General features: G+C 40.8%; 1 long non-coding RNA gene across 1 annotated transcript; it reads right to left on the bottom strand.

Annotated features, from left to right (window-relative positions):
- Positions 1-581: 581 nt before the first annotated feature.
- LOC122081203 lies at positions 582-23,403 on the bottom strand. The gene is made up of 2 exons (XR_006141033.1): positions 23,172-23,403; positions 582-943 (listed from the first exon to the last, which is right to left on the bottom strand). It is a non-coding gene; the product is annotated as an uncharacterized LOC122081203 (long non-coding RNA).
- Between the last annotated feature and the right edge of the window lie 1,391 nt (positions 23,404-24,794).

Here is a 24,794-nt window from a genome sequence, read left to right as displayed (position 1 = left end):
ACACCCACTAAAATGCTGATCCAATGGGGTATGTAGTAAACATTTTTGTATCGTTTTAAAGCTGATAAGATGCTCACTATTTACGTTCTTCTCCACTAAATTTTTGGCCAATATGGAAAGAAAATTTCGTAATTGCAAATTCCAGAAATACAGTTAGAGGCGTGGGTTCGTGAGATATCAAACAAAACTTTAATGTTCATCATTCCCTTCACAAGGAAACCTCCAGAAATGGGAAACAACATGCAAGTAGAAACCAAATCAATGACAGGAAATTTTCTTTCCTCTATGAAAAGATAGGTGGTCAATATGGGTCTTAGATTACTGGAATGCAACACCTTCGTGCTATTATCTTGGATGAAATCGAACCTATTCCATACTCATCCCATCTTCACCATTCTTCTTTCTTTTTTTCGTTAAAATATTATTTGTATTAAAATATGAAAGATAAAAAAATATATTTACAAGTTGGTAATCTTACCAGATACACCAACAGAAAGAAAATAGATTTAGCTCAGTCAGCCACCTTTGGCATTGCCATTGACAAGAGCTAAAACTGCAAACGAAAAAAAAATAAAATCAAGGAAAACAAAATCTCCGGCTACTCATAGCATTGATAGCAAGCTCCTACAACATTGAATAGGGAAAACATGCAAAGAAGTAGACAAACTACTTTTTGCAGTTGGTTTAGAGAGATAATCCGCAATTGAGTTTGCCTTTTGAAAACGATAGGTTCCACTCTATGGTTGCCAAGTTCAACTGAAGAGATGACCAATCTTGGCATACTCAAGAAGGAACAACCTTGAAGGAAACAAAAACCATCACAGTTGCAGAGTCACTTTCCGCCCATAACGAATTTATACCCAACTCCCTTGCAAGATCCAAAAGCCCGTGCACAAGGGCACCATTCTTTGATCGCGATGCAAATTACTCTTCATCTGGAAATCTGTAAACACAGAAACAGAAAAGGAAATGGGAAAGAAAACATGCATTGAAACTTCCCTATATTGCATATTGCCATCCATGATGACGTTGTGATGGACTCGTCATCAATCATCGATTTGATCTTCTTCCATAAGTTCTTGATCTCAATTTTATTCCTTAGGAAACATTTCTTTAATGCAACTCTTCTATACCGATATACTTCCAAGTTATGATAAGAACCAATGGAGTAAATTGTAAGGACATGGATGAATCTCTGATGGTACAGAGATTCTAGATGTTACGACCAAGAAATCATAACCGACATTGTGGTGAGTTGAGATTGCTAAGCCCATTATCAAATCAACCTTAGAAGAAGTTGATAGCCAAAACCCTAAAAGTAGGGATTGTCAATCGAACTGTCTTAGCACATGTAAGACAATCACCTGGGTTGAATGCTACTAGCGCGCCATGTAGCTACCAAGTATTTTTTGGCTTTTGATGTGAGATCCAAAAGCCCATGCACAAGGGCACCATTCTTCAATTGCAACGCAGAATACTCTTCGTCTGGAAATCTGTAAACACAGAAACAGAAAAGGAAATACGAAAGAAAACATGCATTGAAACTTCCCTCTATTCCATATTGCCATCCATGATAACGTTGTGATGGACTCATCATCAATCATTGATTTGATCTTCTTCCATAAGTTCTTGATCTCAATTTCCTTCCTTAGGAAACATTTCTTTAAGGCAACTCTTCTATACTGATACACTTCCAAGTATGATAAGAACCAATGGAGTAAATTGTAAGGGAATGGATGAATCTCTGATGGTATAGAGATTCTAGATGTTACGACCAGGAAACCATAACCGACATTATGGTGAGTTGAGATTGCTGAGCCCATTATCAAATCGCAACTAAATGCCGGATAGGGAAAAAATGAGTGGAGGAGAGAGAGTGTTTGGCTATTTGGGAGTTAGGGGAGTTGGTGACGAGGAGGAAGAAGATGGTGGTGGAAGAGAGAATTTGGATCCTGGTCCGATGAATCCAGTCCCTGTTAGGGAGCCGGCGGCAGTGGCACCTTAGCATTCATATGCAAGGGCGTTGGGGGTTCCATCATGGCCTGCAATTGATTCATTGCCAGAACCGATCCAGGACATATTAGGTGGATATTCATTCCATAGCAGGACTATGAAGCAAAGAGGAAAAACTTTCATTTTGCGCTGAGCGGTAGAGTAAACTTTCACCTTATTTCTCTTGATGCTCTGTGTGAGGAGCCTCGTGAGAATTAGAATTTGAGTCAAGGAGTTGTCATACATCCTTTGGGAAAGGGGTATGTGATTTTTCAATTCCAATGTGAGGGAGACAAAGTGGCGGTCTGGAGGCGAAGCCCTTTACTTGTAGGGGAACACTTGATTCGGTTCCAACACTGGAAACCAGATTTCAACATCCATGAAAAGAAAACTCTCACAAAATTGTTCTGGATTCACCTGCCTAATCTCCCGTTGGAGTATTGGTATGAAAATGTTCTATTGTCTATTGCGAAGGCAGTGGGGCACCTTGTCGCTTTAGACACGTTCACACAACAAGGTATCTTGGGATACTTCGCTAGGATTTTGGTGGAGATCGATATTTCAAAATTGACGGTGAGGGTAGAAGAAGTTCAGATTGAACGATTGGAGCTAAGAACCTCCCAGTATTCGGTTTTTGTCAAAAGGTCATCTATGAAGATAATGTGGGGTGATGTGGTTACTATAAGCGCATCGGTCACTTGATTGCTGCTTGTAGATAGAAGAAAGCTGATGATGCAAAACAAAGTGCAATGGAGAAGAACATAGGTGTGCCAGGGGCGGTGTATATGGAAGATGGAGTTAACTCACAAGGGGTTGACTCAGTGAGGGAGGTGCCAAGTGTGCCTAACACCTTGCCAAATTTAAATTTTCCCAATCAGAATATTTCTCATTTAAGTAACTTTCCAAATAATGAGTCACTTAATGAGGGAGGAATTCAAATTTTTTTGAATTCTCCTATTGGGAGTCCAAACGAATTAGGAAAGTGGGGAGATTACATTGGAGGGTGTTCTCAAAATCGGGCAATTAGTGAGGCTGATTCTGTGGAGCTGATTATGGGTTTAGAGAGAAAAAAGTCTAAAAAAAATAAAATCTCAAATTAGTTCACCATGCGTGTTCTTTATTGGAACATTCGGGTGTAAAAAAGGCTGTGGCAAGAAGTGCCTTATGAAGAATGACGAAGGAGTCTGCTGTGGAGATTCTCTGTTTGGCTGAACCCATGGTTCATGTAAGTAGGTTCCCTGCTTTATTTTTTAGTAAATTGGGGTACGATGTTGATTTTATTCATAACGATAGGCTAGATAAAGTGCCGAACCTGTGGATATTCTGGAAATTTGGAATTAGTCGTCCAATGATTGTTGGTATGTCAGATCAACATATTTCTATGATGTTAGATTGGGCGCATGTAAAGGTTGGCATGTCTCTAATTCATGTTAATTCCTTTAAAGTAATGCGGCGTCAGCTGTGGCTGGACTTAGAGTCGCAAGTTGATTCGGTGGTGCCTTGGGCTGTTATAGGGGACTTCAATGCCATTCTAATGTCCCATGAAAAGAGAGGCCCAGCGGCTTTTAATTTAAGCTCTGCTCCTTCGCAGGGGAAGAAGTTTACCTGGTCAAATAACCAGCAGAGGGGGCATGTGGATGCGATTTTAGACCGTAGTTTTTGTAATGAAAAATGGCTAGATGTTTTTAAGAACATCGGTTGGCGGGTGCTTGTTAGCTCTGGATCAAATCATTCTCCCCTTTTGATTTTGTTTCAGTGCATACATAAATCGAAGAATTACCCATTTCGGTTCCATTGTTTTGGGATGGAGCATGAAAAATTTCTAGATGTGGTGGAGGAAGTTTGGAAGGTTAATATGGGGGGCCATCCAATTTTTAGACTTGCTCAGAAGCTGAAACAGGTCAAGGAGGGAATATTTTCCTAATTTAAATGAAGAGGTGGACAAGGCCGTGTTGGCATTAAAAAATTTTCAAGACATGATTGAGGTGTTAGGGATTTCTGATGATATTTTCAATATGGAGGCTGATGAAAAAATAGCCTTAGTCACAACGACTCGTATGCAAGAGTAGCTCTGGGCTGAAAAAGCCAAGCTGAGATGGATGAAGGAAGGTGATGGTAATACGGAATTTTTTTATCTCTTTGTAAAGATGAGAAAAGCTCGTAACCAGAAAACAACCTTAAAAAAAAGAGGATGGTTCATGGGTCTCTGATCAACAGGGTATAGCTGCATACATCTTTAGTTTTTTACAAAAATTCCATGAAGTCTCTGAGACATCTGATCATCGGGATCTGTTGGAGTGTATCCCCAGGGTGCTTGTGGAAGAGGATGTAAATTATTTGGAATTAATTTCATGTAGGGCTGAAATCAAAACTGCTATTTTGGGATTTAGATCCTAACAGTTCTCCAAGGCCGGATGAATTCCCAAGGAAGTTTTTTGGAAGATGTTGGGAGGTTGTGGAGGATGATTTTTGTCAAGCGGTTCGATCCTTTTTTGTGGATGGTAGGTTGCCAAAAGGGATAAATAACTGCTTCATATCCTTGATTCCAAAGGTGGAGGGTGCCTCTTCTCTGGACCGATTTCGTATTTTTTTTGTAAGGTTGTTTCCAAGATAATGTTTGCCTTGAATACTCTTCATCTGGAAATCTATAAACACAGAAACAGAAAAGGAAATGGGAAAGAAAACATGCATTGAAACTTCCCTATATTGCATATTGCCATCTATGATGACGTTGTGATGGACTCATCATCAGTCATCGATTTGATCTTCTTCCGTAAGTTCTTGTTCTCAATTTTATTCTTTAGGAAACATTTCTTTAATGCAACTCTTCTATACCGATATACTTCCAAGTATGATAAGAACCAATGGAGTAAATTGTAAGGACATGGATGGATCTCTGATGGTACAGAGATTCTAGATTTTACGACCAGGAAACCATAACCAACATTATGGTGGGTTGAGATTGTTGGGCCCATTATCAAATCGACCTTAGAAGAAGTTGATAGCCAAATCCCTAAAAGTAGGGATTGTCAATCAGACTGTCTTAGCACATGTAAGACAATCACTTGGGTTGAATGCTACTAGCACACCATGTAGCTACTAGGTATTTTTTGGCTTTTGATGTGAGATATGGTTTGAAACTTTCAAGAGCATTGTGTTCGACAATTTTCTCCTCTGGGTGTTTTTCAAATATCAGAGGTTCACTCAAATCAACCTATAGGGTGAATCATCATCTACAACTTATCTTTTGTCAACTCAATTGTCTTAAATGATGATGGAGAATATGCCTCTAAAGCATCCTCTGTCAGGCTATGTCTTGAAGTATTATTCATCGCCTCATATTCTAGAGTCAATTTGGCAAGTTGTTGTCAAAGCTGTTGAACCTCCACGTCAGGGTCAAACTTCTCTATGCCTGGTTGCTATGGTAGATCTCTAGCTTGCTCTGGTACCAAATATTGCAACTCATAAATGTGAGACCAACTTTCATATTTGTCAAGGAATGATAGAATGTGGGGATGTGCCAAGTTGACACAATAAAATACTCTTCTAGACTTGTCTTCAAGCACTTCGAAGCTTGAAATAGGTGAAGTTCTTCAATAAAAAGAAAGACTCCAAACTCAATTCCATAAGCAATTCTCTACCATTTTTCCCATTATACAATTATAAGAAAATAAAACCTAAACAATTCCTAATCAAACTCAAACACCTTAGTGATTCTTCCTAAGGTGGGGGTGATTGATGAATTGACCCTCCCAGGGGTGGTTTGCGAAAGGACAAAATAGGCAGTTAGGTAGGTAGGTTTGACACTCATGGATCTTCTCAAAATCCAATTCTGCAAATATTCGAGGTGGTAGGAATTTTGCTACTCCTATGGGCCTTACGTTTATTTATTAGGAAATTTTCGCAAGATGTCCTATGGTTTTTGCTGCAAAGTTTTCAATTCTATTTTTCAACAAGTTGGAATATGTTGCATATCTTATTCACAATAATCGATGTGATAAGCACCTAAATATTTGGGTTATATGGAAATCCTTACCCCGCTATCTTACAAATGTCTTACTAGCATGTATCGATCACGATGGATGTCAGCTACTATAGAACGCAAAGAAGAGAGCTTTGGGCTAGTTTGGCAAGCATAGCTAGTCTCAGTCTTCCTTGAGTTGTGATTGGAGACTTCAATGCAACTGTGCAATCTCATGAAAAGAGAGGGTTAAGCCATTTCAATCTGGGATCAGCTGTCGAATTTCAGTGATGGTGTATAGATATGATTTGATATCTACTCCTTCTTAAGGGAAAATTTACCCAGACCACCAACAGACAAAGAGATAATGTGGCTGCAACCTTTGTCCATAGCTTTTATAATGATGATTGGCTAAATTTCTTTCAGGATTGTGCACAAATAGTTCTTGAATGATCAATTTCAAACCATGCACCTTTTCTTATCCATTCATAAGAAGTTTCCAAGCCTCATAGTGTTCCCTTTAGGCTCCATAAATTCTAGATGGAGCATAAGGAATTTTTTCAAATTGTTAAAACTGCATGGGAAGGTGAAGATAGGGGCTGTCCTATCCTTTGTCTTTCTCCGAATCTCAAAAACATAAATCCAATTCTGAAGTCTTGGGCTAAGTCCCCCAATTTTGAAAAGGAATTAAGAGTGGCTTAGACTGATCCTGATAATTTCTAGGATGCAATTGAGCTCTAGGGCATGAATGATTATCTATTATCTAGGGAGGCGGATGCTAAGACCAGGTTTCTTAAGGTAGCATAGAATCACGAGAAGTTGCGAGAGGAGAAAACAAAGATTGAAGTGGATGAAAAGTGGAGATTGCAACTCCAAAGTCTTCCATTTGTTAGTCAAGGTCAGAAGGGAAAATGAAAATATTATTAGTGCCCTAAGGAGGGACGACGGGGTTTTGGGGTCAAGTCGTCAATAATTAGCATCTTATGTTACAACTTTTTATGAGGACTTCCATAAATCAATCCCTTTGACATATCATTTGGACCTGTTTCAATGTATTCTATAGGAAGTCAATGAGGCTGATCGTGAGATGCTCAAGTCTATTCCATCAATGGCGAAACATAGTAGGCTACCTTAACTAGGACAGCTCTTTTGGCCCTAATGACTACGTTGGTGCATTTTTTAGATTCATCTACGATATTGTGGCAATAGCTTTTGCAGAGTCAATCATTAGTCTTGGGAATTTGGAGATGGAGGCTAGTGTGAGGGTTGTGCAGGACGGTAGAGAGAAGGAGAATGATGGAGGTGCTGCAGAGTAAGGAATGCTCATGGCCAATTGATTCCCTCCCAGATCCAATACAAGCTGGGAATATCAGGAGAATTATGATCCCTCAGAGAGACTATGAATCCAAAAGGCAGAACTTCCTTTTTGCTCTGATTGGACGGGTTAACTTCCATTTAATCTCTTTGGATGCTCTGAGAAAAGAGGCTACAGAGAAATGGAACCTCAATCAGGGAGTTGTGATGCATCCTCTAGGTAAAGGATATGTAATCTTTCAATTTCATTATGAAGGAGACAAGGCCACAGTGTGGAGGAGGAGTCCAATGAAGATAGGAGACCAGTTAATACGTTTCCAACATTGGAAGCCAGATTTCAACATCCATGAGAAGCAAGTCTGCACCAAGCTTTTTTGGGTTTGCTTCCCAGACCACCCATTGGAATATTGGCACGAGAACATCCTGCTCTCAAACGCGGAAGCGACTGGATGTTCTGGGGCCTTAGATTGCCACACCAAGCAAGGCTTGATGGGTTATTTTGTAAGGGTCCTAGTGGAGATGGATGTTTTTGAATCAGCTCCGCGTATCGAAGAAGTTCAAGTAGAGAGGATGGAGCTTGGCACTACCACCATCTTCAATTTTAGGCAGAAAGTGTAGTACAAGGATAGATTGGTTCATTGTGGTTACTGCAAAAAATTTGGGCATAGCATTAGCAATTGTAGATCAAAGAAGCACGATGACGCTAAGCAGGCGGCCCAGGACAACTCTGGCATACATGGGGCAGTCTATATTGAAGATGGAGTAGACCCGGGCCAAGTCAACTCTCAGGATAACCGAGTGGGTGAAGATGTCCTAAACGCAGCAATCAATGCCACCTCAAATTCACCTTCCTTACAAAGTGCTTTACTTTCCAATCAGGGATCTCTAATTATAGAAGGCAATATAAACATTGTCTTGGACTCATTACCGCCTTATTCAAATTCAAATTTGAATGCCGTAATTTCAGAAACTACCAATGCCCAAGATGAGGATCAATCCCAAAATATCCACCTTCCTATTATGGAGGATGGTGAGGTGGCGGGTTCTAGTTCTGATAATTGGTTTAGTTCTGAATCTGACCCAGAGAGCAGTGACTCGTCTGAGTCTGAAGAACATGACCAGATTGCCCATGTTGATTCAACGACTCTTATGAGGCCTGACCAACTAAGGAAAGACACTGGCAAAGGAAGGGGTGGTGGTGGAAGACCCCAAACTCGAGAAGGTTCGGTTGGCTACTCCCACGATGCAGTGGTTTCACGCCTTCCAAACACAATACTGATCAATGGTCGAGTAGCCCTGAATTTTTAGGAAGTTACAGCAGTTGATAAAGCAATTGCAACTAGAGAGAAAAGGGAAAATGGCACTCCTAAAGGAAAAAATAAGAATAAATGACCAAAGGGTCAAACATCCAAGTCTGACAAAAATTGACTTTAATCTCATTCCTCATAAAAGTCTTCTATTGGAACATAAGAGGTGTGCAGAAGGTCATTGGTTTAAGGGCCTTGAAGACGATGTTGCGGGATCACTTTCCCGATATTGTATGTGTTGCTGAACCTGTGGTTCATCCTTGTAAGTTCCCCTCTCTCTTGGTTAATAAGCTGGGCTTCTCTGCTGACTTCATTCACAACCATCAGCCGGACAAAGTTCCTAACCTCTGGGTTCTATGGAAGCAAGGCATTTCTCAGCCCTCTGTGATCTCCATGTCAGACCAACAGATATCAGTAGTAGTGGACTGGTTTGGTGATAAGGTGGTCTCTCCTTTGTTCATGCCAGTAGCTTCAAAGTCTTGAGAAAAAACCTATGGATTAACTTAGGGCTGGTCGGGTTGACCACAATCCCATGGTCTATTTTGGGGGATTTTAATGCTACCTTATTTTCTCATGAGAAGAGGGGTCCTGGTCGGTTCAATCTTGCTTCGGTGGCACATTTCCAAGCAATGGTAGATTCTTGCTTGCTTCTCTCTATTCCTTCTCAAGGAAAGAAATTTACCTAGTCTAATAATCGCAGAAGGGGTCACGTGATTGCTGTGCTTGACTGAAGCTTTTGTAACGGGCAGTGGCTTGATTTCTTAAAGAACATTTCCCAAAAAGTGCTTCAAAGTACAGTGTCAGATCTTGCCCCTCTTTTGGTGATTTCTGATGCTGTCCCCAAGCCATCTAACATTCCATTCAGATTCCATAGCTTCTGGATGGAGGATTCAAATTTTATTCCTATTATTAAAGAAGCATGGAGATCTAGATCTTATGGAAATCCCATCATTTCTCTCTGCCAAAAGCTAAAACAAGTTAAATTATTTTTGAAGACTTGGGTGAAGCAAACTTTTCCAAACCTTGATACTGAGGTTGAGAAATCTTCAAAAGCTCTAAAAGCTATTCAAGATGAAATAGAAATTGTGGGTATGCCTGATGAGCTATTTACTAAAGAGGCGGATGCTAAAACCGCTTTCCTTAAAGCTTCTCAAATGCAGGCCTAGCTTTGGTCTGACAAAGCCAAGCAAAGGTCGTTGAAGGATGGAGATCGGAACTCGAAGTATTTTCATTTATCTGTGAAAATGAGAAGGTCTCGCAATTTGATTCGCTCTCTGAAAAAAGAAGATGGATCTTGGGTTTCTGGTCAGTAGGAATTGGGATCTTACATCTCAGATTTTTATGAATCCTTACATGGAGCAGCCCTGGTTAACCCCCACTGGGACCTCCTCGACTGCATTCTGAAGGAATTAGAGGAGAGTGATCAGGCAGTCCTCGACGCCATCCCTTCTAAGGAGGAAATCAAAGTCATTGTTTGGGATTTGGATCCCGATAGTTCTCCCAGCCCTGACGGGTTCTCAGGTATTTTTTTCAGATGAGTTTGGGATATTATTGAGCATGATTTTTGTCGAGCCATTATTTATTTCTTCAGGGTGGGGAAATTTCCTTCGGGTATCAACAATTGTTTTGTCACTCTCATTCCTAAAATTGTTGGGGCTTCTTCTCTCAAGAATTTTTGCCCAATTTGTATGTCCAATTTTTTCTCTAAAGTCATTACCAAAATTTTATCTTATAGACTCTTTGTTTTCCTTCTCTGCCTTATCTCTGAGGAGCAAGGTGCCTTCCAGAGAGGCAAAATAATATCTTCAAACATTAGTCTTGCCTCGGAACTCGCTAATCTAATGCATTGCTCTGTGAGGGGAGGGGGTATAGGTATTAAATTAGATGTTCAGAAGGCCTTTGACACTCTTTCTTGGGACTTCCTCTTTGCCACTCTGAAGAAATTTGGCTTCTCTCAAACTTGGATTTCATAGATTCATGAAATTCTCGCATCCTCTAGAATTTCAATTTTAGTGAATGGCAGTCCAGTGGGTTTTTTTGGGGCTGCTTATGGTTTGGGCCAAGAAGACCCAATTTCTCCCATTCTTTTTATTTTGGCTAAGGAAAAACTTTGTAGAGGTCTGAAATTATTATCTGAGTAGGGTCAGCTAAAGCCTCTTCCAGGGTCTCGAGGCACAGCCATTCCATCTCACTTATTATTTACGGATGACATATTTGTGTTCATGAATGCTTCTGCATCCTATGTTAGGAACCTTTAAAGCTTTCTTCTTAGATATCAAGAGTTCTCAGGGCGACAAATTAATCTAGAGAAGAGCAAACTTTTCTTTGGGAAGGTAGCTCCCTATAGAAAGCACTTTATTTCGGAGACATTGGGCATCCCCATTTTCAAACTTCCAAAAAAATACTTGGGAGTCGAAATATTCAAAGGAAGGGTCTCAAGCAAGCATCTTCTCCCAATGACGGATAAAATAAAGGCCAAGCTTGCTAGTTGAAAGGAAAATCTGCTATCCTTGGCGGGCAAAGTTGAATTGGTAAGATCTATAATTTTTGGAAATCCTATTCACAATTTTTCTGTTTATTGGTGGCCTCAATCTACCATTCAAGCATTAGAGTGGTGGATGCGGAACATTATATGGTCTGGCGATGTTGATAAGCAAACAAACATTGTGGTCAAGTGGGATAATGCTTGTAAACCAAAGCAGGAAGGAGGTCTCGGGATAAGAAAGTTGTCTGATGTAAACTCCGCTTGTTTGTGTAAACTTGCCTGGAAAATCAAGCATGATGATACAAGCTTGAGCTCTTTTTTTGGAGCAAGGTTCATGAATTCAGATGGCTCTCTCAAGTCCAACTACCTCTCCTCCTCCATTTTTCCTAGTTTAAAGAAAGTATGATCTATCATTTCAGGCCTTAAGCGATGGACTATTGGCAACGGGCAAAAGATAAATTTTTGGCATGACAGATGGCTGGATGGGACTTCTCTTTTTGAGGGTTCAGGGTTGAATCCAATTGTTTCAAGGGTGCTCACTCTAAAGTTGCCGACTTTATTGAGGACAATCGATGGGTCATCCCGCCTTCTAGTTCGTTATTCTTAAAAGAAGCATTCACAAGGGTTGCCCAGATTTCAATCTCTAATCTTGAGGACACATGCCACTGGAACCCCCACCCCTTGGGTATTTTTTCTACTTCTTTTGCCTGGAACTCCATAAGGTCTAAAAATCCTTCTGTTCCTTGGTTCTCTATAGTATGGAAATCCCCTATTCTGCCTTGGCAAGCTATCTTTAGAAGGAGCCTCTATGATAAACGCCTTCCAACGGATGACACAGTAAAAAAACGAGGTAATCATATACCTTCAAGAGGCAAGCTCTATGGATCAGCGGAAGAAACCTTTATGCACCTATTTGGATCATGCACCTTTTCTTCGCAGGTCTGGAACCTATTTTGTTCCTTATTTAACACAGTCTGGCCTAGTTTCTCCAATATGGATGACATGCTAAAATGGTGGAAAGAGAAAGCCCACTTTATCTCTTTCAAGAAGCTAAAATGGTGGAAAGAGAAAGCCCAATTTATCTCTTTCAAGAAGCTATGGAACTATGGAGCCATTCTCGTCCCTTATCATTTATGGACTGAGAGAAATTCTAGGCATCATGGTGGGTCTCCTATGCCTTTCAACCGTTGCTTCCAAATGATTAAGGGTGAATTTCTCTCTATCTCTTCGGTGCAAGTCGAATTTTTGGCCACTATTTTAGACCTTATGTGTGCTCGAAACCTTGGGATTCCCATCTCCCCAAGTAGGAGAAGAGAGCCTAAAGAAAGTTTTGGGTGTCCTACATTTTCAGGATGGATAAAATTAAACACAGACGGCTGTTCCCTAGGTAACCCAGGGAAGGCAGGCACAGGGGGTGTTTCTAGAAATGAAAAAGCCCACGTAATTTTAAACTTCAGAGAATCCATTGGTGTGACTTCAAACTTTGAAGCTGAAATTCAGGCGGTGATTCTGGGTTTGGAATATGCTAGATCGATCAAAGTGCAGAACCTTTGGATTTAATGTGATTCTGTGGCAGTGGTCCTCCTTCTTTCTAGAGGTTTTGTTCCATGGTCTGTGTCTTAAAGATGGAGAAATCTTATGCCTTACTTGGACTCCATTGAATGGAAGACTACTCACTGCCATCGGGAAGTTAACTCCGTTGCTGACTTTCTCACGAAGACGGCAGCAAAGGATGATGTTTCTGCTCCAGTGACTTTGTGGCCCCCTTTGATGTCCATGGAGCTCATGATGGACACAAACAATCATCCTAGATATAGATTCATGTAACTTGTATTTTATTCTTTTCTAGGTTTGGGTTCTTCATACGATTTTCCTGCTGATGGCGATGCCGAAGGTGGGTCTATCGTGTAAGGATCCTTGCCTTTCTCCTTGTTGGTTTCATTTTCCTTTGTATCATATTTTTTCATTAATATATTTTGAACCTTCTAGCGAAAAAAAAGCTTTTGCAGAGTCGTTATGTAATTTTTTTTAACTATGGTAAAATCCTAAAAGGTGTTAACAATAGCTTATTAACTCTAATCCCATGGTAGAGGGGCTCAATCTCTGACCAAGTTTCTCCCTATCTACATGGCAAACTTCTTTTACAAAGCTCTATTCAAATTCATGGCTGGTGAGTTAATCGATCTCCTCCCTAGATTGGTGTCTGAAGAATAGGGTGCCTTCCAAAGGGGTAAGATCATACCTTGTAATATTGTCCTGGCATCTGAATTGCTGAATGTTATGTATGCTTTAGTGTGTGGTGGAGGCATGGGCATGGAGCTGGACGAAACACTTTTGACACTCTATCTCGAAGAAAAAATTGGTTTCTCTAACAAGTGGGTTCATTGGCTGCACCAAATTTTATTGTCTATAAGAATTTCGATTCTTCTAAATGGCGGGCCAATTGGGTTCTTTGAGGTGGAAAGAGTCCTTTGCCAATGTGACCCTATTTCTCCTATTCTCTTTATCCTAGCAAAAGAAGTTTTGTGTAGGGGTCTGAAGATTTTGCTTGATCCAGGTCCAAGAGGGGCTCATGATCCCAGTCACCTCCTTTTTGCTGATGATATTTTTATCTGTGCTTCAGCAAAGTATATAAGAAACTTGAACTCTTTTCTATTGCAATACCAAGAGTTCCCAGTTCAGAAGATTAACTTGATAATATGCTTCTTCTAATGGATAAAATCAAATATCGTCTTCATAGGTGGAATGCTAAGCTTTAATCCATGGTTGAGAGGGTTGAGCTTGTTCGGTTTGTGATTGTAGGGAAGCCAATTCACAACTTTGCAATTATTGTTTGCCTGGATTTGTTATAAAGATGGTGGAGCGCTGGATGTGAAATTTTATTTGGACAGGTAATATTGACTTCGCCAAGAAAATTTATGTAAACCAAAACATAAAGGAGGGCTTGGATTCTGTCTTCGGGATGTAAATAAAGCTTGTCTCATTAGGTTTGTTAGAAAAATAAAACATGAAGACACAAGGATGCCTGGATCTGTTATAAAGATGGTGGAGTGCTAGATGTGAAATTTTATTTGGACAGGTAATATTGACTTCGCCAAGAAAATTTCTGGAAAATTGGAGGCTTTATGTAAACCAAAACATAAAGGAGTGCTTGGATTCTCCGTCTTCGGGATGTAAATAAAGCTTGTCTCATTAAGTTTGTTTGAAAAATAAAACATGAAGACACAATGATGGAAAAACTTTTCTGGGCAATATTTGTCTCTGAAGGGTCTATGAAGGGAGGATATATAAAATCCTTAGTGAGGACGGGTATCAAAATATGTGGGAATTTGTATCCTCTAATGAGCAGTGAGCGGTGGGCGATGGGTACAGCATCATATTATGGCATGACAGGTGGCTACTCCTCTTCTGTGGTTAGACTATCCACCCTTGACTCCTCTCATTTTCAGGGCCATGGCAGAAGGATTGCAGCCTTTATCAGAGATGGCCAATGAGTTTTTCCTTGTGTGTCTTCGAATTTCATGAAGGAAATCTTTGATATAACTGGGAAGCTCCCAATCCCATTGAAGCATACTAATGATAGGTTAAGTTCGGTGCTTTCTTCTTTGGGAATTTTTCAATAAAATCCTTGTGGGATGGCTTGAGAAATTCGACTCTAAAGGTGGGACTGTTCAAACTTAATTGGAAATCTTACCTTCAACCCTGTCAATTAGTGTTTGGCTAGCGTTTGCTCCATGGGAAGCTTGCATGTGATGACAAGATCCAAGCCAAGGGAATATATTTACCCTCTACATGCATGTGATGACAACTCTATATGCATGAGAAGGAATCAATGAATCATTTATTGAATGTGAATTCACTAGATTCCTATGGTCTTCTTTTTCTTCAATCTTTCGGATGGCTTGGAATATGCTTTCCACTTCTATGGTGAATTATAGTAGGTGGTGGTCTCAAAAATCTAGAGTTCTTGGTCTCAGTGGGGCATGGCTCTCATGTTTCATTCTTATTCCATTCTTTATTTGGCTTGAAAGAAACTCTCAAAGATTTAATGGGTGTCAAGAAATTCTCAACAAATTTTACTGTCTATATTAGGTGAACTACGATGAATGGGTTGTTTCGGTGGCTGATCTAATGTGCTCCAGAATTCTAGCGATCTATGTGCTTGTCATCTTAATATGATGCATGAAGTCTTTTGGTGCCGTCGTCCTGAATCATGGGTAAAACTCGTTGTTAATGGCTGCTTTATGGGAAATCCTGGTAAGGTGAGAGCGGGTGGTGTTTTGGAATATATATGGTGCCACAACAAATTATGTTGCAGAGTTTTGGGCTTTGCTTTTGGATCTACAACAAGCTAAAGAAATGCATCTCACTGGATCGAATGTGAGTCGGTAGCAGTGGTGATTAAAGCAACGAAGGGGTGTTAGCTCCTTAGTATATGTGGCATCACTGGTCTGCTTTTCATGATTTCTTCTAGGGTATTGAGTGGAAAATCACCCACTACTTTTGTGAAGCAAACCCGATTGCAAACTTTCTTGCAGAGTCTATGGCGAAGTACAAAGACTCAGTGGATTCTGTCTCATAGCAAACAACGAAGCAAGAGGATCTTTAAGTTGACATTAAGGGAAGAGCCAGATTTCGATTATATTAATCCTAGTGGTTAATCATCTTTCTTTTTAATTTTCCTTGTGGTCTCTAGTTTTTGTTCTTGCTGATGGCAATGCCGAAGGTTCGGGCCTACACAAATGAGATTTATTATTTTTGTTTTTCCTGGTAATTCTCAGGTTTTTTCTTAAGTTTTTCATTAGGTACATCGTTTTTTAAATTTCTTAATACGGATTTCCTACTAAGGAGGTCGCCAATCTAGGGGTTCCCTCTGCCATGGTGGACTTTCCACGGAATATTAAAGAAAAGTTTTAGGTTGATGCCTAGTCCAAGGCTAGATTTTGGTTTTCAAGGTGATTTTTTGTCCTTAGTCTGGTAATTTTTCCCCTATTGATAGCAATGCCGAAGATGGGGGCTTCTAGCAAGTTTTGTTTATTGTGTTAGTTCAAGTATGCGAAGACATTAATTCTATATTTTTTATTCTTCTTTTTAATACAAAAGGACCTTTAAGAAAAAAAAATAAAATATTATTGTGGCTATGTATGAAGTAATTGGTACATTATCTCATAGTGTTAGTATTGGGTAATTTTCATATCAGATGTTTCCTTATTCCATTCATCTAGCTTAGTTTACTGAATATTGGGTTTATCATTATCGTTAGCTGGTATTAGACGTTATCCTTATCCAGCACACAAGACTCCTACTCCAAGGCTATTGCATAAGAGAATAGGACTCCTAATACAAGTCAATCATCATCCAGTGTACAGACTCCTAATCCAAGTCTATTGCATGAGAGAGAAAGGGAGTCCATCGTTGTCACATGTTTCTATAATGGAACAACTAGGACTTCTATTGTTTATCCTTATTGCATGTGAGTCCTAGTCATACACCAACTAGGGTTGAGTGAGAGCTCTTATATACCTCATGTATATTCATGAAAACAAGCAATGAAAACTTGAGAATTAACATGGTATCAGCTGCTCTCTAAAGGCCCACGCGTTCTTAGTCTAATCGATCTAGGGATTCACCAGCTCCCACACTCTCTCCTCCTCCCTAGTCACTCTCTACAATCATCATGTCAACCGACTCTTCTCTTGAGTCGATTCCCCAAATTGGTGCCACACCTCCCCCACAGGCAGGAGCGACGCCTCACTCAACTAAGATGTCTTCTTCCCCTGCTCTCTCTTCATCAATCCATTTTATCTCATTGAAGCTCTCCTCCACCAACTTTCTATTCTGGAAAGCATAGCTCATCCCTTTTCTCAAGGGACAGAAGGTCTATGGCTACATCACCGGTGCAGTCCCACGCCCTGCTGATCCTATTGCTGCCTCTGACTGGGACGACCAGGATGCCCTTATCATGGGCCTTTTCATCGCCTCCCTATCAGATGAAGCACTCCCTCTTATCGTGGACAAGGCCACAAGCCAGGATATTTAGGACTCCCTTTCCTCTACCTATGGTTCTGCCTCTCACTTACATATTATGTCTCTCAATCTCAACCTTCAGGACCTTTCTCAACAACCTGATGAAACAGTGACAGTCTTCATGCAACGTGCCAAAACTATCTCTGATGAACTCTCTACTGCTGGCTCTCACTTAAAGTCTAATGACCTTTGTCTTCACATCCTTCGTGCACTACGTAAGGACCTACGGGAAATTGTCCCTACTCGCTTGGGACGATCTGAACCATTGACATATTCAGATTTACTTGGTGTTCTTCTCAGCCATGAGTGCATGCTCAAAGCCTCTCAGCGCCACTACACTCATTGATAATGGTAACTCTACTGATCCACCATCTGCTAATAATGTTCAGCATGACCCTTCTTCCACCCTTGCCACAACTCAATCAGGCACCGGTGGACATGGTGGTCGCAATGGCCGTGGTCTTCGTGGTGGCCGGGGTGGTCATGGAGGCCAATCTAGTCACAGTGAACTTTGGTGCTCTATTTGCAACCGTACGAATCACAACGCTAACACTTGTTTTTACCGAACTCCCACCCCTAATGGCTACCCTCCCTGTCTCCACTAAGGCTACCCACCGCCCACCCCTACTGCCCACTACACACATTATGGAAACCCACCTCCACTTCCCACACCCAACAACCCTTCCCTTTACCAACCATCCTCATCATTGACCTAGTATCCAGACACTGGAGCTACCCATCATGTTACCCCAGACATTCATTCCCTCTCCTCCTATGATGGTTACAATGTCATTGATCAACTACATGTTGGCAATGGTAAGGGTCTCTCCATCTCTCACATTGGTATCTCCTTCCTACCCTCTCTTTCCCATTCTCGTTCTTTCAATTTATGTCACATTCTTCATATTCCTAACATAACCAACTCATTTATCTGTTCAACGTTTTACTCGTGACAATAATGTCTTTTTTAAATTTCACCCATCTCATTTTTTGTGAAGGATCAGGTAACTAAGAAAATACTCATGTCTGGGCCGAGTAAAGGGGCCTTTATTCACTTTCCTCCCCCTCTGTGTCTCCTCCAACTGCTCACCTTGCTAAAACCCTCACTTTAGAACGTTGGCATCAACGTCTTAGTCATCCTCATGAAGGTCTTCTCAAATTTATGGTTTGTGAAAACTAGTTGTCATGTCCATCTTTTAAGCTTAAAAATTTATGTACTGCCTGTCAATTAGACAAAGCAAGCAAACTCTCTTTAGGTCTTACAAATTTTCGTAGTCCCTTTCCTTTGGATTTGGTGCATAGTGATGTATGGGGGCCCTCCTCAGTTCCCTCTATTGATGGACATCGTTACTTTGTTATTTTTGTGGATGACAATACTCATTTTATTTGGTTTTATCCTCTTGTTTCCAAGTCTGATGTTTTTAATGCCATTTTAAAATTCATAGCTTTAGTTGAATGACTGTTTTCTCATAGATAGAAATCCATTCAAACGGATTTGGGAGGGGAATACCGCTCCATACCTCAGTATTTTCATAAGCTTGGAATCTCCCATCGCCTTTCCTACCCTCACACCCATGAGCAACATGGTTTTGTTGAGCATAGACATCGTCATATTGTCAAAACTGGACTTACTTTCCTTGCTCATGCATCCGCTCCCCAATGCTGCTTGCATTTTGCATTTGAAATTCCTGTCTTTCATATTAACCATATGCCTGCTAAAGTCTCCCATCAAGTCACCCCACTCCAACTTGTCAACCACAGGGCACCCGATTATACCTTCCTCAAGGTTTTTGGATGTCGGTGCTTCCCTTACCTCAAGCCTCATAATTCCCACAAAATTAACTATTGCTCCACTCCCTGTGTTTTCCTTGGTTACAGTCCTTCACATGTTGGGTATCGTTGCTTAGACCTCTCCACCAACCGCAACCACATTGCATGTCATGTCAGGTTTGATGAACATGTCTGTCCCTTCGCCTCTCCACTAGCATCCCCATCCCCATCCCCATCCCCAAATCCTACCCCACCTCCTCTACTTCCATGTACTTCCATGGGCATCTATCCCCTTAAGGACGCCTCCACCACCTCCATCACTTGCCCCACCATTGGGACCCTTACCAGCGCCACCATCACCACCTCACATGCCCCACTCACCATCTCCATCACACTCTTCCGCCCCTACTACCACTCCATTACGATCTCTACCACCACGTACCCACCCCATTTAGGATTTGTATACCTCCACTATCACCTCACACCATAGCCCACTCTCTCCCACTACCGAATCCCTTCCCCTCCCTACTCCCCATGACCCCAACCCCACCCCCTACCACCACCACCTCCACATCAACCCACCAGACTTCACCCCATGCAGCTTCGCTCCCACACCAAACCAGCCACCTCTCCTCACGCTATCACCATAACCACCCCTCTCCCCACTAAACCCACTTGTTTCTCATAGGAAAATAAGCACTCTGAATGGCGCACAACTATGGCTGAAGAATTCAGTGCCCTCATTAAAAATGGCACTTGGTCACTAGTTCCACATCTCCCCAGTATGAACCTGTTGGCTGCAAATGGGTGTATCGCATTGAAAGGAAAGATGATGGTTCTCTTGAAAGATACAAGGCCCGCTTGGTTGCCAAAGGGTTTCACCAACAACAGGGTATTGACTACACTAATACTTTTAGTCCTGTTGTTAAACCTACCATCATTCACTCCATCCTGGCCATTACCATTTCCCAAGGGTGGTCTATTCGCCAAATGGATGTTCACAATGCATTCCTTCATTGCCTTTAACAGATGAGGTATATATGTCTCAGCCCCCAGGATTTGAGGATCAGCAACTGCCCAATCATATCTATCATCTCCGTCGCTCTCTGTATGGCTTAAAATAGGCCCCACGAGCCTGGTTTCACAGGTTATCAGCATTCTTGGTTCAATTGGGTTTTACTGCATCTAAAATTGATCCCTCATTATTCATTCATAAACAGGGCTCCACAGTTCTCTATATTCTAGTGTATGTTGATGATATTATAGTTATAGGGACCTTCACTGCACAGATAACAGCCCTATTGCAACAGTTGGCCAGTGAATTTTCAATCAAAGATCTCGACCCTCTACACTTTTTCTTGGGAACTGAAGTACTTCCTCACCCAAAGGGTCTCCTGCTTTGCCAGAGTAGATATATTCAGGACCTTCTTCATTGGATTGGTATGGATGATTGCAAACCGGTTCGCACCCCTATGGCCACCACCCCTCCTTCAAATTTAGGGGTGCTCCCATGATCAATCCCACAAAATATCGGTCCATCATTGGGGTGGTGTGGATGATTGCAAACCGGTTCGCACCCCTATGGCCACCACCCCTCCTTCAACTTTAGGGGTGCTCCCATGATCGATCCCACAAAATATCGGTCCATCATTAGTGCCCTACAGTATGCCACCGTTACACGCCCTGACATTGCCTTCTCTGTCAATCGTGCTTGCCAACATATGCATGACCCAACTGAGGAGCACTGGGCTCTAGTGAAGAGAATACTATGCTATATGAAGCATACCATATTCCATGGTCTTCTCCTTGAACGGTCTCCCAATGTCACCCTGTAGGCGTTCTCTGATGCAGATTGGGCAGGGAGTAGCCTTGATCGCCATTCCACAGGGGGCTTTGCCATTTTTCTTGGTCCTAATCTTATCTCAGGAAGCAGAAGACAGTTGCCCATTCCTCTACAGAGGCTGAATACAAGTCACTTGCTGATGCTTCTGCAGAACTTATCTGGGTGGAATCCCTCTTTTAAGAACTAGGCTTCCCTCTTCGGGGTCCTCCCATCCTATGGTGTGACAATATTGGGGCCACCTATCTCTCTGCAAACCCCATTTTCCATGCACGTACAAAGCACGTCGATATTGATTTTCACTTCGTCCGTGAACGAGTTGCCAACAAACAACTCCTTGTTCAGTTCATCTCAACCGTTGACCTGCTCACTGATGCTCTAACCAAACCGCTCGCCACAGCCCGTTTCAAATTCCTAATGGACAAGTTGAAGGTCTGGTCTCCTCCACCTCCAACTTGAGGGGATGTATTAGACATTATCCTTATCCAACGCACAAGACTCCTACTCCAAGTCTATTGCAGAAGAGAATAGGACTCCTAATACAAGTCAATCATCATCCAGCATACAGATTCCTAATCCAAGTCTATTGCATGAGAGAGAGAAAGAGAGTCCATCATTGTTAAATGTTTCTGTTATAGAACAACTAGGACTTCTATTGTTTATCCTTATCACATGTGAGTCCTAGTCATACACCAACTAGGGTTGAGCCAGAGCTCTTATATACCTCATGTGTATTAATGAAAACAAGCAATGGAAATCTGAGAATTAACAGCCGGTACTATAAGTAATGTACACGTAACTCCACTTTTTTTCCCTTACCCTCATATTTGGGAGAGTTGAGATAAAATGTTTAATGTACTTATTTGTAATTGGGAAGGTTGAGATAAAAGTTGCGTTTTTTTTTTTTTTTTTTTTGGAAGGGGTGGAGGTTATGACATAGATTTAAGGAAAAAAATTTGCTCGACCAATGGAAGACGGTTCATCCACCCTAGGTCACTCAGGGTTCACAAACCCCTATAGGGTTTCACTACCTTTCCAAAATACCCTCTAAATACCTTTGCATGAATCTCAAACCCCGCTGTAAATGGATTGTCATTCACCATGGGCACATGAAAAACTAGGTCCTAGATATAAACTCTAGATTGTTAGTATTTGTAAGAAAACAAGTAGTGTTTCTTTCAGAAGGCAGAGATGTTAAACGTTGGTGGTTTGGGTCCGATTTCTTCCTTGAGAGGAAAAAAAAAAGTATGATATATCTTAATCTTTTTTTCCTTCATCTTGGTATGGAAAATAGAAATACGTAAATGAACAAGGAAGGGTCTCTAGCCAAAATATCATATTAAAAAAGTTGGCCTCCCTATTAACATTCGCTCTGTTACTGCATAATGTGATATTACTAAGGAGTGTGAGTGTTTTCTATTATATTTGGCTTTTTTTGTTTTAAAGATACAAAATTGAGAACTAGAATCTATACAGAAAGGAGATTTGCAAGACCTCCAAAAACAGCAACAGATGGCAGCACCTTTTCCCCTACCTTCGGCATTGCCATCAGTAGAGGAGAAGGCAGCCCAAAAGTGAGAAATACAAAAGCATCAAAAGCAAAGGAAACGAGGTCTCTGTTGAGCATCCACCCGCAACTCCTTCTAGTTTGTCTCTCGGAAAGGAAGCATAACCAAGGATGTCCCATTTTTTGCAGCCAATTTAGCCAAGTAGTTTGCTATTGGATTAGCTTCTCTATTCTATTTGACTTTTTTCTCCTAAAAACTCATTTATATCAAGAAGAAAAGAAAAATAATATACAAGTTGAGTCTTACTCGACATCAGAAACATCGACAAGAAAAAGAAGGGTTTAAGAAAACTAGGATCACACTCCCACACTCCCACCTTTGGCATGGCCGTCGGCAGGAAGATAGATCCATAACTCCAATAACAAGGCTAAACAAACTGATATCTAGGCCTACTTTCAACATCAATTCTAAGTTCATCCCGAATAGAGTGAGGAAATGAAGGAAAGGAAACTGGAATCCCACTATGAGCAACTGATCAGATTATCCGTGATTGGATTAGCCTCCCTGTAACAATGTGTCACCTTCTATTCTATTTGGCTTCTTACTTAACCTTCTATACATAAATAAATGCTCAAAAATATAAATTCTAAGTTCTTACTTGACTAAAAGTCAAAAGCAGGCTTCACAAATTTCTATCATTTCAATTGGAACGTAAATCTTGATGAGGACTGAGAGAACTTCCATTGTTAGATATAGACATGCTTTTCCCTTAACCTAAAATGATCTAAGACCCAAGCATACTGTCATAGGAAATTATATTTCAACAGGAGCTTTGGCTAAACCTTGCAACCCTCAAGATATTAAATGGAAACAATCTTAAGCAATAGAATATAAAAAGGAGATGAATGATAGCATACCACTATATGAGAAACATGATATCTTAGTGAAAAGTTACTGAAAGCTTTACCTCTTCTCCTTGTTGAAATTTTTTTCTCCTTTCTCCCTCCTCGTCTTCCTGGTCCCACTTCCTCTTCCTCTTCCTCTTCCTCTTCATCCGTCTTCTTTTATTTTGTGTAGTTGAAATAAGCAGTTTTTTTTACTAAATATCAACAGAAAATATGCAGGCAATGACAAGTGTATTTGGTCATCCTGTCAGAACTTTAATTGTTTCCATGTTCAATCTTATTGCAGTTACTCGTTCTCTCTCTCAAAGCCAATTGTTTATATCTGAGTTCTTCTTAGCTGGATTTCCTTTTGAAGGTATTCTTTACTATCATTTAATGAAGGAATCATATAATCTCTCTCAATCTCTCTCTCTCTCTCTCTTTTTTTTTTCTTTTTTTCAAGACAGGGGGTATCCGACTTTAGGCCAACTAAATCCCCCTGGGTTCGTACATGACCCCTGCGCCACATACAAACCAGGAGCTTCTGGACCCTAGTGAACCTCAGGCAGGTGGCCCAAAGAATTATGCAGCGGCGAAGTTTAATCTCTCTCTTTTTCTCTACATACATCAATTGGAACTTTGTAGCAGCCAAGGAAATGGAATCTTAAGGGTAGATTGGAAAATTCAACCCTAAAATAATACTTTCCATCCTTGCCCTTGGGATTCCATTTCCGATTACACAAACAATGTGGATTAGGTTCTCGTATGAGTACCATCTTCATACGGATTGACCCACATAGATGGAATCTATCACAGAGATGATTATTTAGTAGGTTCCATTTGTACGAATCAGCCTCATTCTCATATGAAAACTTGATCTGCTCTCTCAGTCAGCATATACAGTCAAACATCAATATTGAAAGAACTATTACCTTTAATTAGGGAAACTGACTTTCTTATTTTTCTTGTGTTAGCCTTTTATGAAGAGGAAAAGGAGGAAGGAAAAAAGACACGAGGAAGGGGAAGAGGAAGCAGAGGATAAAGAAGAAGAACCACCACGAAGAAAGACCTAACCCCCCTCCCCCTAAAATTATCGTGAGTTCTTCCTTCACATCCATACTTCCCATGTGACTGAAACCCACTAAGCTCCAAAGATTTACAAACAGTTTCAATGTCAGAGTGTAACCGAAATCATCCAGTAGAGAGCGTTTAGTAGAGAGAGAGAGAGAGAGAGAATGTACGGTTCACGTGTGTGAGAGGGTGTACGCATAGAAGGCATGAGTTTCTCTGAGGATAGAAGTAAGGCTGAGCATCAAGAATTGAGCTCCTCGTCGGCATTATCAGGGCTCCAACCTTCAAAAGGGAACCCATTCGCTTCCACTGTAACTGCTCCAGCCTTAAGAACCACTTGTCCATTCAGAGAGGAAGTCACATAAGACAGGTACTTTTAAGTAGTCCTGCCTCTTGGCAGATTTCATGGCTGTACAAAGCTGTCTCCATACATGGGCAATCTAGGAAACCTCTTCTTGTAATAATTTTTTTTATTATTATCCTTAATTGGTTAAGTAATTATATGGATATAAATATTGTTTTCTTAATTAGATAGGCAGAGTAATTTTCAACATTTTTTGGTAAAGAGTAATTTTCAACATCGTTACTAGTGTTCTTATAATTTTCCGAAGAAAAAAAGGGGAAAGAAAGAAAGA

This window comes from Macadamia integrifolia, chromosome 6 (genome assembly GCF_013358625.1).
Source record: "Macadamia integrifolia cultivar HAES 741 chromosome 6, SCU_Mint_v3, whole genome shotgun sequence".
In the NCBI taxonomy this organism is placed as follows: Eukaryota; Viridiplantae; Streptophyta; class Magnoliopsida; order Proteales; family Proteaceae; genus Macadamia; species Macadamia integrifolia.
This window is presented reverse-complemented; position numbering and strand designations above follow the sequence as displayed.